The sequence below is a fragment of the Cavia porcellus genome, unplaced genomic scaffold (assembly GCF_034190915.1).
Source record: "Cavia porcellus strain 051 isolate PalLab524CR breed Dunkin Hartley unplaced genomic scaffold, mCavPor4.1 scaffold_8, whole genome shotgun sequence".
Taxonomy (NCBI): domain Eukaryota; kingdom Metazoa; phylum Chordata; class Mammalia; order Rodentia; family Caviidae; genus Cavia; species Cavia porcellus.
This window is the reverse complement of record NW_026947491.1, coordinates 45,070,697-45,084,770: the sequence shown is the minus strand read 5'-3', so window position 1 is coordinate 45,084,770 and position 14,074 is coordinate 45,070,697. Positions and strand designations below refer to the sequence as shown.

At 40.2% G+C, this 14,074-nt stretch overlaps 1 pseudogene; it reads left to right on the top strand.

The window, feature by feature from the left end:
• The first annotated feature begins 1,572 nt into the window (after positions 1-1,572).
• LOC100730217 (small nuclear ribonucleoprotein E-like) lies at positions 1,573-1,849 on the top strand (annotated as a pseudogene).
• Positions 1,850-14,074: the final 12,225 nt, after the last annotated feature.

The following is a 14,074-nucleotide window of genomic DNA, read 5'->3' as shown; positions in this document are numbered from 1 at the left end:
GTGGGTCCCTGGGACCCAGCAAGAATCTGAAGTGAGAAATGAAGCCCACAGAGAAAGCAAAGATGGAGACCTTAACACAGAAGGAGGTGCCAGGCTGCACTTTGAGCCCTAACTGTGTGAGACCCGCAGATACATGCAACTCCAGAGGCCTCCACAGAGAAACACACCAGTGAAACAGAGCAGTGGACACAACAGACTGCCATGGCTGGTGATGTATTCGGGTTCAGATGTCCCTTAGGGGAGGGCATTGGCCGGGAGCCACATTGGATAGGTGCTTTTCTCCATTCTACATTGCCACTCACTGCCTATCCTAATTCAGACCCTCCCGCTTCACACCACCCCTTGATGTTTCTCTCACTCCTACATGTGAATGGCCTGTTAGAGACCCTCCCAATGCGCACCACCCCGTGATGTTTTTCAGACCAACTGAGCTGGAGCTCAGAGCAACTGCAGACCAGCTCCATCTAGCAGCTGCCAGTGTCAGAGTGAGAGAGAACAGAGTTCAAGTTAGCAGGAGGACAAAGAGCTGAGTTCAAGCCAACAGAAGGCACACAGAGTGTTATACAGGCTGAACAAATCAGATTCCAGCCTCACAGCCAAAAACTAGCCTGAATATCAGTGGAATTCAAAGTGCAAGCTTGCTGGTATTATCCACTACCCTGCCATAAATCTATAGCTGGTTTTCTGCGATTGACCAACACAGATTTGGACTCTGTCTGCCCACTCTATCTACCAGTGACAGTAGAGATATGCCTTGAGTTAGACTTTTTTTCTTATTTTCTTTTTTCCTGTTTTCTTGTTTTGGGGGAGAGGTGTTCATTTGGTTTTGTTTTTGTTTGGTTTGGGTTTTTTGTTGTTTTGTGGGGGGAGTTGTTTGTTTGGGTTTTTTGGTACCAGGGATCAAACTCATAACCTCGCACTTGTCAGATAGGCACTGGTGCCGCTGAGCTAAACCCCTAGCCCGTTTTCAATTTTTTTTATTGTTCTTATTTTTAGGTGAGTGTGAACATTGTTTCTAGATTTTGTTGTTGTTGTTCTGTTCTTTTTTTTTTTTTTTTTTTTTTAATCAGTACCAGGGATCGAACTCCTGACTGCCGCAAAGGCAGGCACTTATGCCGCTGAGCTAAATCCCCAGCCCCTCTGTTCTCTTTTTATTTCTTCCTTCTGTCTTTTCCTCCCATCTTCTTTACCAATTTTCCAAAGTTTGAGTAATCTTCATCCAGCCTTGCTTCTCATCTTGTCCTCTTCTTCTAATTCTCTATTTTCTGCTTATCTACTTTTAAATATTTTCCCCAAGGGTAAAATCACTATGCTATGGGTATATTTACTGTATAGAATTTTCTGGTTTGCCTTAGATTTTGTTATATAACCACAAATCTATTTTATATGGTTAAAGGTGGTAAATTAATAGTTGCCACAATTTGTCATTTTCTAGGCTGTGTTTGATGCTATTGTTGTTGCTGATTGTATTACTTTACCCAAAGTGATATAATTGTTCTAATCAGTTGTTCTTTCTGGTATGCCAAGACTGAGATTGTCTAAGGGTTACATAAAAGTATCAGAGAGTCTGCCATGGCATACTGTGGCCAGGCTCAGAAAGCACAGAAGGTGATGGTACAGCCCATCAACCTCATCTTCAGATACTTGCAGAACAGACTCTGGATTCAGATGTGGCTCTATAAGCAAGTGAATACACAGATAGAGGGCTGTATTGTTGGTTTTGATGAGTCAGTGAACTTCATATTAGATAGTGCAAAATGAATTCATTCTAAAACAGTCAAAAAAACAACTGACCTGAATTATGCTAAAAGGAGATAAAATTACTCTGCTACAGAGTGTCTCCAACTAAGCCAGGCATGGTGACACATATCTGTAATCCCAGCACTTGGGAGACTAAGGCAGAAGGATCGCCATGAGTTTGAGGCCAGCCTGGGCTACATAGCTAGATCGTCTCAAAAACAAAAACAAAAAGTACCTCCAACTAAAAATGATCAATGAATTAAGAATACAGCAGTGAAGTGAGGTGATCACAAGGGCACTTATGATAATGTGTGAAAAATGCAGCCATTTAAGTGGTTTGCCCTGGGAGTGTTTGTAAAACATTTGTTCATATTGTTTTGATTACCCTTATGTTATTATTGGATGGCAATAAATGTTGCAGGGTTGTTTTATTAAATTTTTTAAGAAGCATAATGGTTCATCTCTCCATCAAACCTACATTGAAGTCCCATTATGTGCTCAACACTTTAACAGGCAGTCATGAAACCATGAACCTTTCACATTATTAGCTTTTCTAGTTATATATATATATATACCAGTTAAATGATTGTGTCAACTTGAGTAAAAAACACCCAACTATATTAAAGGAGCACAAAGAAGTTCACTTCTGTTTCTTCAGAGGAGCTCAAGTCTTTGCCCTCACCTTGGAGATCACCTCCTGGCTACTGACACAGACCCTTCAGTCTTCTATTGCTGATCTTTTGGCCTCTATCAAGACTCACACAGAATAGCAACCACTGTTAGACTCCTATCATCTTGTTACTGTTTGGAGGTTTTTCTTGTTGTAGTAATTGTTGCTTGTCTCTTTTGTCTCTTTTGGGGGTTTTTTTTTCTGTGTTTTTTTTTTCTCTTTAAAATTAAAAATAAAAAAGACTCACATGGGGCACTACACTGAGCTCCAGTTACACTGGAGCCTTTGGATTTCCAACACATAGCCCTTTTGTCCTCTTTCATACCTGACTCTGCAGTCATTGTAAGCCAATCTTGCAAATTCATTTACACATAATTTTTTGAGACAATATTACTATGTAGTACGGGCTGGCCTTGAATTCACTATGTAACCTAGGCTGGCTTTGAACTTACGGTGATCCTCCTGTCTTGGCCTCACAAGTGCAGGGATTGCCCCCATTATATATAAGCACTCAGGAGGCTGAGGTAGAAGGATCCTTGCAAGCTCAAGACCAGCCTGAACTGCATATCAAGACCCTGTCTTAAGATAAATAAATAAATAAATATATATATATATATATATATATATATATATACATATAAAATCTAGCACAGCTGAAGCACAGTGGAAATTTCATACATGTATATTAGAAGAACATACAAATACCATGGGAAATAGAAGAGAATTATAGTTCCCACATTTAATAAGCTTAAATTCTCAGGGGAAAAAAAAGTTGTACACATGAAATAGAAAGGCAATAATATAAGACAGTGAACATATTAGGACCATGTTAAGTAAACTCTAGGTGATATAGACTAGAAAAGAACTCAAGGGAAGAGGGATGTAGTGAACAAGGATGCTAACATAGAACGTATAGGCCTCAAATAGAACTTGGAATGACTGAGAAAGAGGGAGAAGAGAATTCTAGATGCAGCAGTAGCAAGAGTGACAGCATGTGGCAAGAACCTGTACATGTTCAGAGACTAAAACAGCCTGACGAGGGGTCAGTCTCTGTGCCAGAAAGTCAGGATCCACGTGTGCTTGGAGAACTGTGTCTCTCTAACTGTGCTCCTGCTCCCCAATAAATGAGATTTAGATTTTTCTATTTTTTCAGATTATTCATACCTTTTTTCCTTTGTCATAACTTGAAAGCCAAGAATCAAAACAGTAACCAGCTGCTACCCTCAGCAAAATAAACAGATTGTAAAAGCAATTACACTGTTATCATTTCTCATTTATTTGTATGCAAAATAACTTCCTCTTCCTCTTTCCCCCACATGGCTACTGCCTGAACTGGGATTATTGGTGCCTTCATTATTGTTGTCTCCTTTATAAATTCATTTTTTTCCACTACTGGGGATTGAAACCAGAGCCTTTGTACTGAACTACATACCTAGACATTTTTTATTTTTATTTTGAGATGTGGTCTTATTAAGTCTCCCAATTGCCCAGGGAGAATTTGAATCCCTAATCCTTCTTGCTTGGCCTCCCAGAATACTAGTATTATAGGTGTGCACCACCACGCCCAGTGTATATACATACTTCCTCCTGGACACATTCCTACCAGACAGCCTTACAAACAATGGTAGTGAATGAGAAGGAAGCCAATGCGAATGGGGTAATCAAGGTCACTAAATGGTCACTAAATGTCCAGGTCACTAAATGTCACTAAATGTCCAGTGCTTTGAATACTTTATTTAATTCTAAACATAGCTCTCTTATTTGAGTACTGTGATTCCTATTTTATAAGGAAGGAAACAGGTTTAAAGGGGCTACCCAGCTTCAAAGAAAAGCAATTAAACATCTAGGTTTGTATGATATCAGAGTTCATGCCCTTACACCCGGCCAGAGGGACTCTACCCTGGGAGCGTATTTTAGAAAGTGGCCTCTCTCCTCTTCCTCCTCCTCCTTTTTGCCTCCTCTTCTTCCTTCTCCTTCTCCTCCCTACCTGACTGTTGATAATTTAAGGCCAAGTGGATGGGCCTACCCAGAGCTCATGCCTCCCTCTCCAGATTTTTCACTTCTGGGGCCTCTGAGAGCACAGACTAAGCTGCTGGGCCCCAGACCCAGAGCAGTGGCTTGGAGAGTGAATGGCCTGCAGATGTGTGGCTACACAGAACCAGGACAAGAATGAAAACCAGAGGCCATACAGGAGGTGGGAAGAATCCCAGGATTTGAAATATAAATCTTCCAGTTGACATGAATATACCTGTCAAGAGCTAGAACATGTTTTCTTTAACAGTTCCTCAGTTTGGATTAATAGATTTTATATATTTGAACATGTAGTATCTAGACCTCTATTTTATGCTCTGGGCCCTACAAATATTGGGGATGGTTCCACTTATCTCAGACAATATTCTGACTCTTTTCCTTCTATTCTTTCTTTTCTGTCCTTCATGGCTAGACAGACCCAGACTTGCCCACCAAACAATTCTCTTCATCCTCAGTGTTTCCCAAAGCCACCTTTCACCTGAAACTTCTTGAGCTTACTGCCAAAAGAGAGGCCGATTTCCTCTCCCTCGCTCTTTCTCAGCTGCCATGACCTCTGTTCTTCCTGACCTGAAGAGGATGTAACAAAGTTTCGCTGCACACCTGCAGTCATGTCCTGGCACTCTTCGGTCCTTTATGCCTGGGAATCTTCAGTCTACTTTAGCTCCTCATGAGTGGCTCCTGAGAGCCACAACTTGTCCTAGCCTTGGTGAAAAGATACTGAGGAAGAGCCCTGTTTAGATAAGTTCCCAACCATATATCCAAAGCAGGGCTTAATGACTTGGGCAAGGTTGGAAAAATAGGAACAGAGGTTTCAGTTTCATTCAGTGGGAAGGAAAATAGAGACATTAGAGTCCAGAGAAAAGGTCAGACAAATGAAGGATCATTGACTACAGGAAGGGCAGCTGAGAGGTGAGGCTGCCAAAGTTAGGGAGCCTGTGGGGAGTGGGTCCTAGAATTTGGAGATGGAAGGGGACCATGCTGGCACAGTCAGGAAACAGCACCACCAGTGACCCAGACCAGAAAAACGTGCACTGTCTCCCCTTCTTTCTTCTTCATCCCTCACAATACTGAGGCCTGTCAATTCTTCCTCCTAAGCATTTCTGAGCTCAACCCACTTATCTCCATCCCCACCATCAACCTGGAGCTCAGGCTACCACCATCTCCCACCTGGATTATGATAACAGCTTCCTTATTGCTCTCTGCGTGCTGACTATTGTGTGCCCCACTCCCCAGCCCCCCCTCCACATACACACACACTAGAGCTAGAATGATCTTTCTAAAACGCAAATTGGGTGCTAAGGATAGCTCAGTGATAGAGCACTTATATAGCATATACTGTACAGACATTCCTCATTTAACAACTGAGCCAAATTAACTGAATGGAGTTCAGTTCACACAGCTACTTCCTTAATTGAATTGGGTCACTAAATGAGGAATTGTATTTAGCATGTACATGACAATATTCTGAACAAAGAAATGGTCAAACGAAACACTAACTTGATGATTTTGCTTGTATTTGCATAACTCTTTCATCTAGTACTGTAATGTCTAACAACATAAAACTACAGCACTGTACTGTATAATACAATCAGCAAAAATTACAGTATTGTACAACAGAAGAGGCCGCCATAAGGCCACACTGCTGCACACGTTCTTACAACCTCAGGCTGAATTCTAGTGGTAAGTTGGAACAGCAGGTCGTAATCCAGAACCGCACACCTCGGTGCTATGTCTGAACAGTCATTAAACAGGCAGGTCATTAAGCAGGGAACATCTGTATGGGGCCAAACACGGCAAAACAAAAAACAAAACAATCAGAACCTTTCCCTCTCCTACTAAAATGACACTTTTCTGTCTTGGTTGTTATTCAGGTCCTTTCAGGATGTAGCCACCAACAGCTAGTCTCCTCTACACCCAGCTACCCAGCCACACACTTTTCTGTTCATTCTAACCAATCAGAACTACCGTACTTTGGGCCGGGGTTTAACTCAGTAACACAAACACCCACCTGGCAAGAGCGAGGTTGTGAGTTCGATCCCCCATACCAAAAAAAAAAAAAAAAAAAAAAAGAAAGAAAGAAAGAAACAAGAACTATTGTCCTTTGTATAAGACACCACTTACTTCCCTCATTGCCAGGACTTTGTGCACATTACTTCTCCAAAGGACATCTCCCCACGCAGAAGCCTGCAGAGTTTCATAAACATCACTTCTGCCTTTCTTGATGTCTCTAAATGAGCTCTTCCTTAACCACCGCTTCTCAGGATTGGGGTACATCCAGGCCCACCCCTCTTATATACTGCTGTAGTGGGTTTAAACTGTTTGCCTAAATCTTTGTCACCTTTGAGACTTAAACTTTTTAAGGACTCTTATTCACTATTCAAACATTCACAGAATTTCCACTCAGAGCCTTGTAAGTGCCAAGGGCTGTTCCAAATGCTAGGGATATATATAGTAGTGAACAAGGTCACTGCCTTAGGAGAGCTTCTCTTCCATTAAGGAAAAATAAAAATAAAACTATGGCAAATGCTAAGAAGAAAAATAAAGAAATTTAGAGGCAAGGGTGAAGTAGGCATGATGGAACACATCTGTAAGCCCTGCATTAGGAGAGGCTGAGGCAGCAGGATCTCGAGTTTGGCATTTAGCAAGTTGGCAAGTCCTTGTCTCAAAAATAAATAAACAAATAAATAAATAGCCTGAGGATGTAATCTAAAGGGAAGGTCCTGGGACTCAGTTCACAGTATCACATAAAATAAGTGTGGGGAGGGGCAGGCACAGTGGTATACACACCTGTAATCTTGGCTACTTAGGAGGCTGAGGCAGGAGAATTGCTTGAATCCAGGAGCTAGAGACCAGCCTAAGCAAAATAGTGAGACCTCATTTCCAAAAAAGTAAAATAAAATAAAAAGTGGTTATTTAGATGACACAATTGAAAAAGACCTCTTTAGGGAGACAGTATCTGAGTTAAGGACTAAATGAAATGAGAATAATCAAGATATTATCTGGGGAAAGAATATTCCAAGAACAAAGAACACTCAGTTTGGTGTACCTGAGAATGAGAAGAATCCTGTTGTAGCTGATCCCTGCGGTTCTTTGCTCTGTGTGTATCATATGAGAAAACTATTAGAGAGGTTTGCTTGGTTTGGTTTGGTGCTGGGGATTGAATTCATATTCCAATTTAGCTTCCCCACAGCCTGCTTTCCTTTTTCCTTTTCCCTAAGAGCCAAATAGTCAACAACTTCTTTCAACTCTTCTTCTTAATTATAACTCAAATCTATGTATTTTTATCCAATTTCATTGCTATCAAATAGAGCAAATCCTTATCATCTTCCTTCAGAGTAATGTAATTCTTACCCGTAAAATCCATCATGCAGCAAGAATGAAATAGAATCTAGACATGACACACCTATAATCCAGCCTGGCAGTCCAGAGATTGAGGCAGAAGATCACCAAAAGTTTGAGGCCAACTTGTACAACATAGTGAGTTCATGACCAGTCTGGAATATGTAGCAAGACCAAAAAAAAAAAAAAAGAAAAAAAGACAGAAAAAGTTTAAGTCTGACCATGTTACTCCCCTGTGGAATATCCGTTAACAGTTTCTCATTTCCTGTAGAATAAAGTCCAAGGAATTTGATTCAGGGCCCCATGCATGCTAGACAAGCCTACCACTGAGCTACATCTCTACCTCCGTATTGGGAGGTTTTAAGAAGTATGATCTAACCTAGAATTAAATTAACTCCTAACTGTATGGTAGGCAGATTGCAGAGAGTCCAGGTTGGAATCAAAGAAATCAGCTAGGAGGCCACTGCAGTGGACCTATAAAAGCTATCATGGGGCCAGGGATTTAGCTCAGCAAAGTAAGTGCCTGTCTGGCAAGCATGAGGTCATGAGTTTGATCCTAGGTACCAAAAAAAAAAAAAAAAAAAAAAAAGTAAAAACTGTCATGTTTTGGACCACATTAAATTTTGAAAGTGTTAAGGGGAAGGTGAATATATAATACATTTATATTCTAGAGTCTAGCTTGATGTCAGACCAGACATTCAATAAATATTTGATGAATGAATTAAGAATTATTAATTAATCCAACTAAATAAGCACTTAGAACTAGAACGGAAATCATCCATCCTTAGAATTTCTACTAAAATTCCAACCCTTCTGCACACTGGAAGTAAAAGCATAGGGCCAGATTATCTATTAACTAATCATATATATTATGTACATATTAATTGTTAATTCTTAAATCCATGGGGAGATGACAAATATCTCAGTTGGAAAATGGAAAAATGCATATATGACCAGGCATTTCACAGAAGAGGGATCGTGAGTGAGCAATAAATATTGGAAAATGCTCTACTTCATTAATAATCCGAGAAATATAAATTCAAATCACTACAAAATTCCATCTTTTACATTGACTAAATACCAATGTTGGCAAGCATAAGGTAGCCACCAAAACTCATGTACCTTAATGGGCTTACATACTGGAAAAGAAATAAACTGGAAACACTGAAGACAATCTGACCCAGGGTTTGCCAGGAAAGACTCACCACTGAGCTATACCCCTCAGCCCAGCAATATGTATGTATACCCTTGAAGAAACTCTTACCGATGTATACCAGAACACATATACAGAAAGGTTAAAAACAATATTGTTTATAATGGCAAAAAGCTGGAAATAAACCCAAATATTCATCAACAGAAAATTAATCACGGGCTGGGGATTTAGCTCAGCAGCATAAGTGCCTGCCTTGCAAGCAGGCAGTCGTGAGTTCGATCCCTGGTACCAATAAAAAGGAAAAAGACAAAAAAAGAAAAGAAAATTAATCAACAAATTGGTAGTCCATAATACAGTAATGAAAATGAATAAATGACAGAAGCCTATATTAACATGAATGAACCTTAGAAACAAAATGGAAGAAAAAGACCAAGTGGAAGAGATCTACAAGCAACACTACTATATGATTCTTACAGTGATTTTCAACAAGGACAGAGAACATAATAAATAACACAGTAATAATATGAAGAAAACCCAGGAAATAAACATAAAATTCAGAGGTTACTATAGGAAAAAAGCACATAAGATCTCTCAATGGCACCAAAATTTTTTTCTTAAATTGGAGGATTGTATAATGAGTGTCCATTTTATTATTATGCTTCATAATTTATATAAAATGTCAGCTCAGGGAAGGTAGGGATTTTTGCTTTGATTTATTCAGGCATGTATTCCCAGTACCAAGCACCTATAATAGATGTTCAGTAAATATCTGTTAGATAAATGAGTACATATTACATGTATTCATTATATGAATCAAATGTTTCTTTTTCCATTTTCTTTTCTAGGTTTTTCTTCCTCAGCCTCTCAAGGGCTGAGATTGCACAAGCATACCACCAACCACATCCAGCATATGTTTGATATATTTTAAAGAAGGAAAAAAAATCAAGAGGCTGAGACAGGAGGATTGCTATGAATTCCAGGCCAGCTTGGGTTACAAAGTGAGTTCAAGGCCAGCCTGAACTACACAGAGAGACCTTGTCTCAAAAAGAAGCCTACTTTAATCAAGATGCCCCTTCATTATTCTAGATGTAAATCATACTGCTGTATCACCCTTATATGTATATACGTTATTCTTGGTGATTCTAACTTTATGAAGACAAAGGATTATATTTTCTCTTTTTTTAGATTCATTCACAATATGTGGCACAGCGTGGAGGACCACCAGAACAGCTCTTCCTCAAAGAAGAGCAATTGTTTCCATTTTGGCTAAACTTGGCCCTATTTCTGTGCGATGATGTGTGCAGAGCTGGCTAAGATTTGTCTTTAACCACTGAATTGACTTTTAGCAATGTAAATGGGTCTGGCCAAGTTGCTAATGTGTAGTCTTCAAAGCAATGGACAGTCAGTGATGTCCTGCCTATAGCTCCCAAGTCGTATGTGTGAGTTAGATTGAATGAAGTCACACTGTTGGCTGGGATTGAGCCTAGACAATGAAACCGACATCTCAAGGCATGACGATTACACTCCAAAACTGAAGCACCGATCCCAAAACACTAGATACTGTTCCAGTCTCCTACATGCAGATTACTCTTTCTGCATCTCTCTCTCTCTTTGCATATTGCAGAGGTGATTTCAGACCTCCTATCTTGCCCAGCTGATAGCACTCACATACTTCCCACCTTTCTGTCACTCATCCTCTTCATGAATTAATGAAACCCAGGTTCAGCCCTTGGTTGAGGCCTTTGTTCTGGTCAGCCATTATTAGGATTAGACTTAGGACCCCTTTGGCTCCCTACCATTTTAGGTATGTATTTGTGTCTTTATTTGCACCATGGATTGTGCTGGAATTAACTTGATAGAATTCCAATAAATTTCCCCTGGGATTACAAATTTAAACTTCACTGAACTGTGACAAGGTGAGAGAAGGGCTTTTTTTTTCTTTTTTTTTTTTTTTTTTACCGGTACCAGGGATTGAACTCACAACCACACGCTTGCAAGGCAGGCGCTTATGCCACTGAGCTAAATCCTCTGCCCCAAGAGAAAAGGGCTTTCTATAGCACAATACCTTCATAGTAGATGCTCAGTAAATATTAGTTTATTACCTGGAATCATAAGAGATAGGGTTGATGAGCCAAATCTCTACTATTTAACACATACACACATTTTGTTGGTTTGTTTTCTGACAGGATCTTGCTATCTCAGACCGTCCTTGAACTCACTGTATAACTCGGGTTGGCCTCAAACTCACAGAAATCCTCCTGCCTTGCCTTCTGAGTGCTAGGATCATAGATATATGTCACCATGCCTGCCATATTTAACATATATTTAAAGATGGAAAAGAATTTAATAACCAAGTGTTGTAGTCAGGGGTTGTACACAGAGAAGAATTCAGATCAGGACATTGAGTTGATAACATTTTTATAATGGTCACCGGAAGTTAACACAGGAGAATGCAGGAAATCTATCCGCAACACCAAAGACATAGATTATTTAGTCAAGAGCCTAAACCCCACGGCAATGTCCCACATGAGTCCAGATAAAAACCCAGAGCTCAGGACAGTGCCTCCACGAATCCAACTGGAAGTCCAGAGCCCACAAGAAGGACTCACGCCAGTCTCTTTTACAGATTTGTGCCGGGAAGACCCAAGGGTCAGCGGTGGAAGCCAGAAAGTCTATGCCAGCAGGATGAAGGAGCTGTGCTAGTGGGATGAGGGTTCTACACTGGAGCCGAAAAGTCACACTTACAACAAAAAGCAGGGCTGTCCTGAAAGGCACCACAGCCGTCCTCAGCAACACGGAGGCTCCGAGCTGCTCTGAGCTTCTCCGACGACAAGCACAGTCGGATATGTGCCAGGAAGCAGCGTGAGGAGTTCATCCTGGAGACCAGGCAGCACATGTCTTCCACTCCAGAGCCAGGAAGCAATGCTCGATGTGAAGACCAAAGCTTCTCCAGGAGAACCAGCAGCTCAGACAGCAACTTGTAGGAGAACCCACAATGTCTCCTTCACACCTCAATCCCTCTCAACACCTCTCTTCTTCTCCACCTATTTATGACAACCCTCCTCAGGTGGAACATCTTCTCTCAATGCATGCTGATGTAATCCAGCTGGAGTTAAGTTGACCACCAGTTTTCAAACCATAACACCAAGTGTGATAGCACCCACCTGTAATCCCAGTATTCTGGGAAGCTGAGGCAGGAGGAGCAAAAGTTCAAGTACAGCTACAGCAATTTAGGAATAAGACTTATCTCAAAATAGAAAAGCAAAGAGGACTGGAGACATGGCTTTATACAAAGGCCCTGGATTCAGTCCCAAGTATAATCAACTAATCAATCAATCTTAGTATCATCCATTATTTTCTTACATTTTGCAAATAAGAAAACTGGAGGCAAGAAATTATTTTTCTCAAAATCACATAATTAATAGTACCCTCAAATCTAGGCTTCAGACACCTAACTTGCTGTCCTTAGCGCTTTACAACACACCACCTGGACTTTTATTTTCTATTTTGTCTGTATGTTTTCCTTGACTTGGGAAAAATCTTTCAATGACAAGTACCAAATCTGTTTATAGAGCTTAATTGTGGTACCTATGTAAATATGTAGGACATGTACAAATTCCTCATACAAATTCAAAAGCACTTTCCAGGCATAGTGTGCTAGGACTAAGGATGTGAGTGCTAGGATGGGTGGTCTGGATAAAATATGAGAGACAGAAAGAGGTCTGCTATTAAAAATGGCTTGTTGCTGCTTTTGTTTCCTCTGCCTCCCATGAACTGTCTCTCCACATCATGCCCCTCTGCCTGCCTGGCACTGGCTGATGATGGACTGAAACCTCTAAAAACTCTGAGTCAAAATAAACCTTTCCTTCTTTAACTTTGGGTGTTGGGTATTTTGTCTCAGCAATGAGAACAGAAACCAAAACAGCAAGGCACAATAGAAAAGCCATGAGTCAGTGCTCACCAACCTATGAGTTTGAAATTAATGAAAACAGGTTCACTGGTGCTTTCACCTATAATCCCAGTACTCTGGGAGATAGAGGCAGGAAGTTTGTGAGTCTGAGGTTAGCCTGGGTTAGAGTGAGATCTTTTTTTTGTTTTGTTTTGCTACCGGGGATTGAACCAATAACCTTGTACTTGCCAGGCAGGCACTTACATCACTGAGCTAAATCCCCAACCCAGAATGAGATCTTCTAAAAAAACAAAAAATACAAAGAAATTAACAATCACAAAGAGGGATTGGTAGCTTAGTGGTAGATCACCTTACTTAGCTGATCTACCTAACTAAGGTGATCCTGGGTTCCATCCCCAGCACAAAAGGAAAAAATATCACAAATAGAGGAAAGAACTGTCCTTGTTGGATGTAAAGGAACCGCTTCAACTTGCAAGAGAAATTGAACCCAGGAAAGTTAACGCTGGCAAGAACCTCAACAATCACCTACTTTCTCCCTGACTTTTCCTAAATGAGAAAGCTAGAGCATTTGGAGAAATAATTTGCATACTTTCTCAACTACTTAGTAATAGAGCTGGGAGTAGACTCAAAGTCTCCACATCCAAGACAGCTGTTTGTTCCACACCATATGTTGGCCACATGTACATCTAGCAAGACACATTATAAAGTACCCTTATCCTAAGCTATCAGGAATGAAAAACAAATTACTCAAACCCTTTCTTTTCTCTGACAATGTTTTTTTAAATTGACAAATAGTTGTGCATGTATGGGGTACAATGTGATGTTTTGATCTATGTATACATTACAGAAAGATTCAATGCTGCTAATTAACATATCCACCTCACTGATTTATTTTGTCATGTGTGGTAAGATAATTAAAAATTATTTTGACAATTGTATAATATTCAATACATTAACAGTGGTCAGCATGCAGTGTAAAGGATCACTAAAACTTATTCCTCCAATTTGTGTATCCCTCAATAAACTTCTTCCTTTCCCCCATCTTTTCTCCATCCCACAAATTTTTTCCTCTTTCTGTTTTTCTGTATCCTAGTCACTGTCACTTTTAAATCCCATTTAGATTTCTCCCTGTGAAACCGTCTCTCAGAGTTTCAAACTGAAATGTAGTATGTCTGCATAATTCTTACTTTCCTTTTTTCTTCCCAAAACTGTTTGCTGTCCAAAGGCAAAC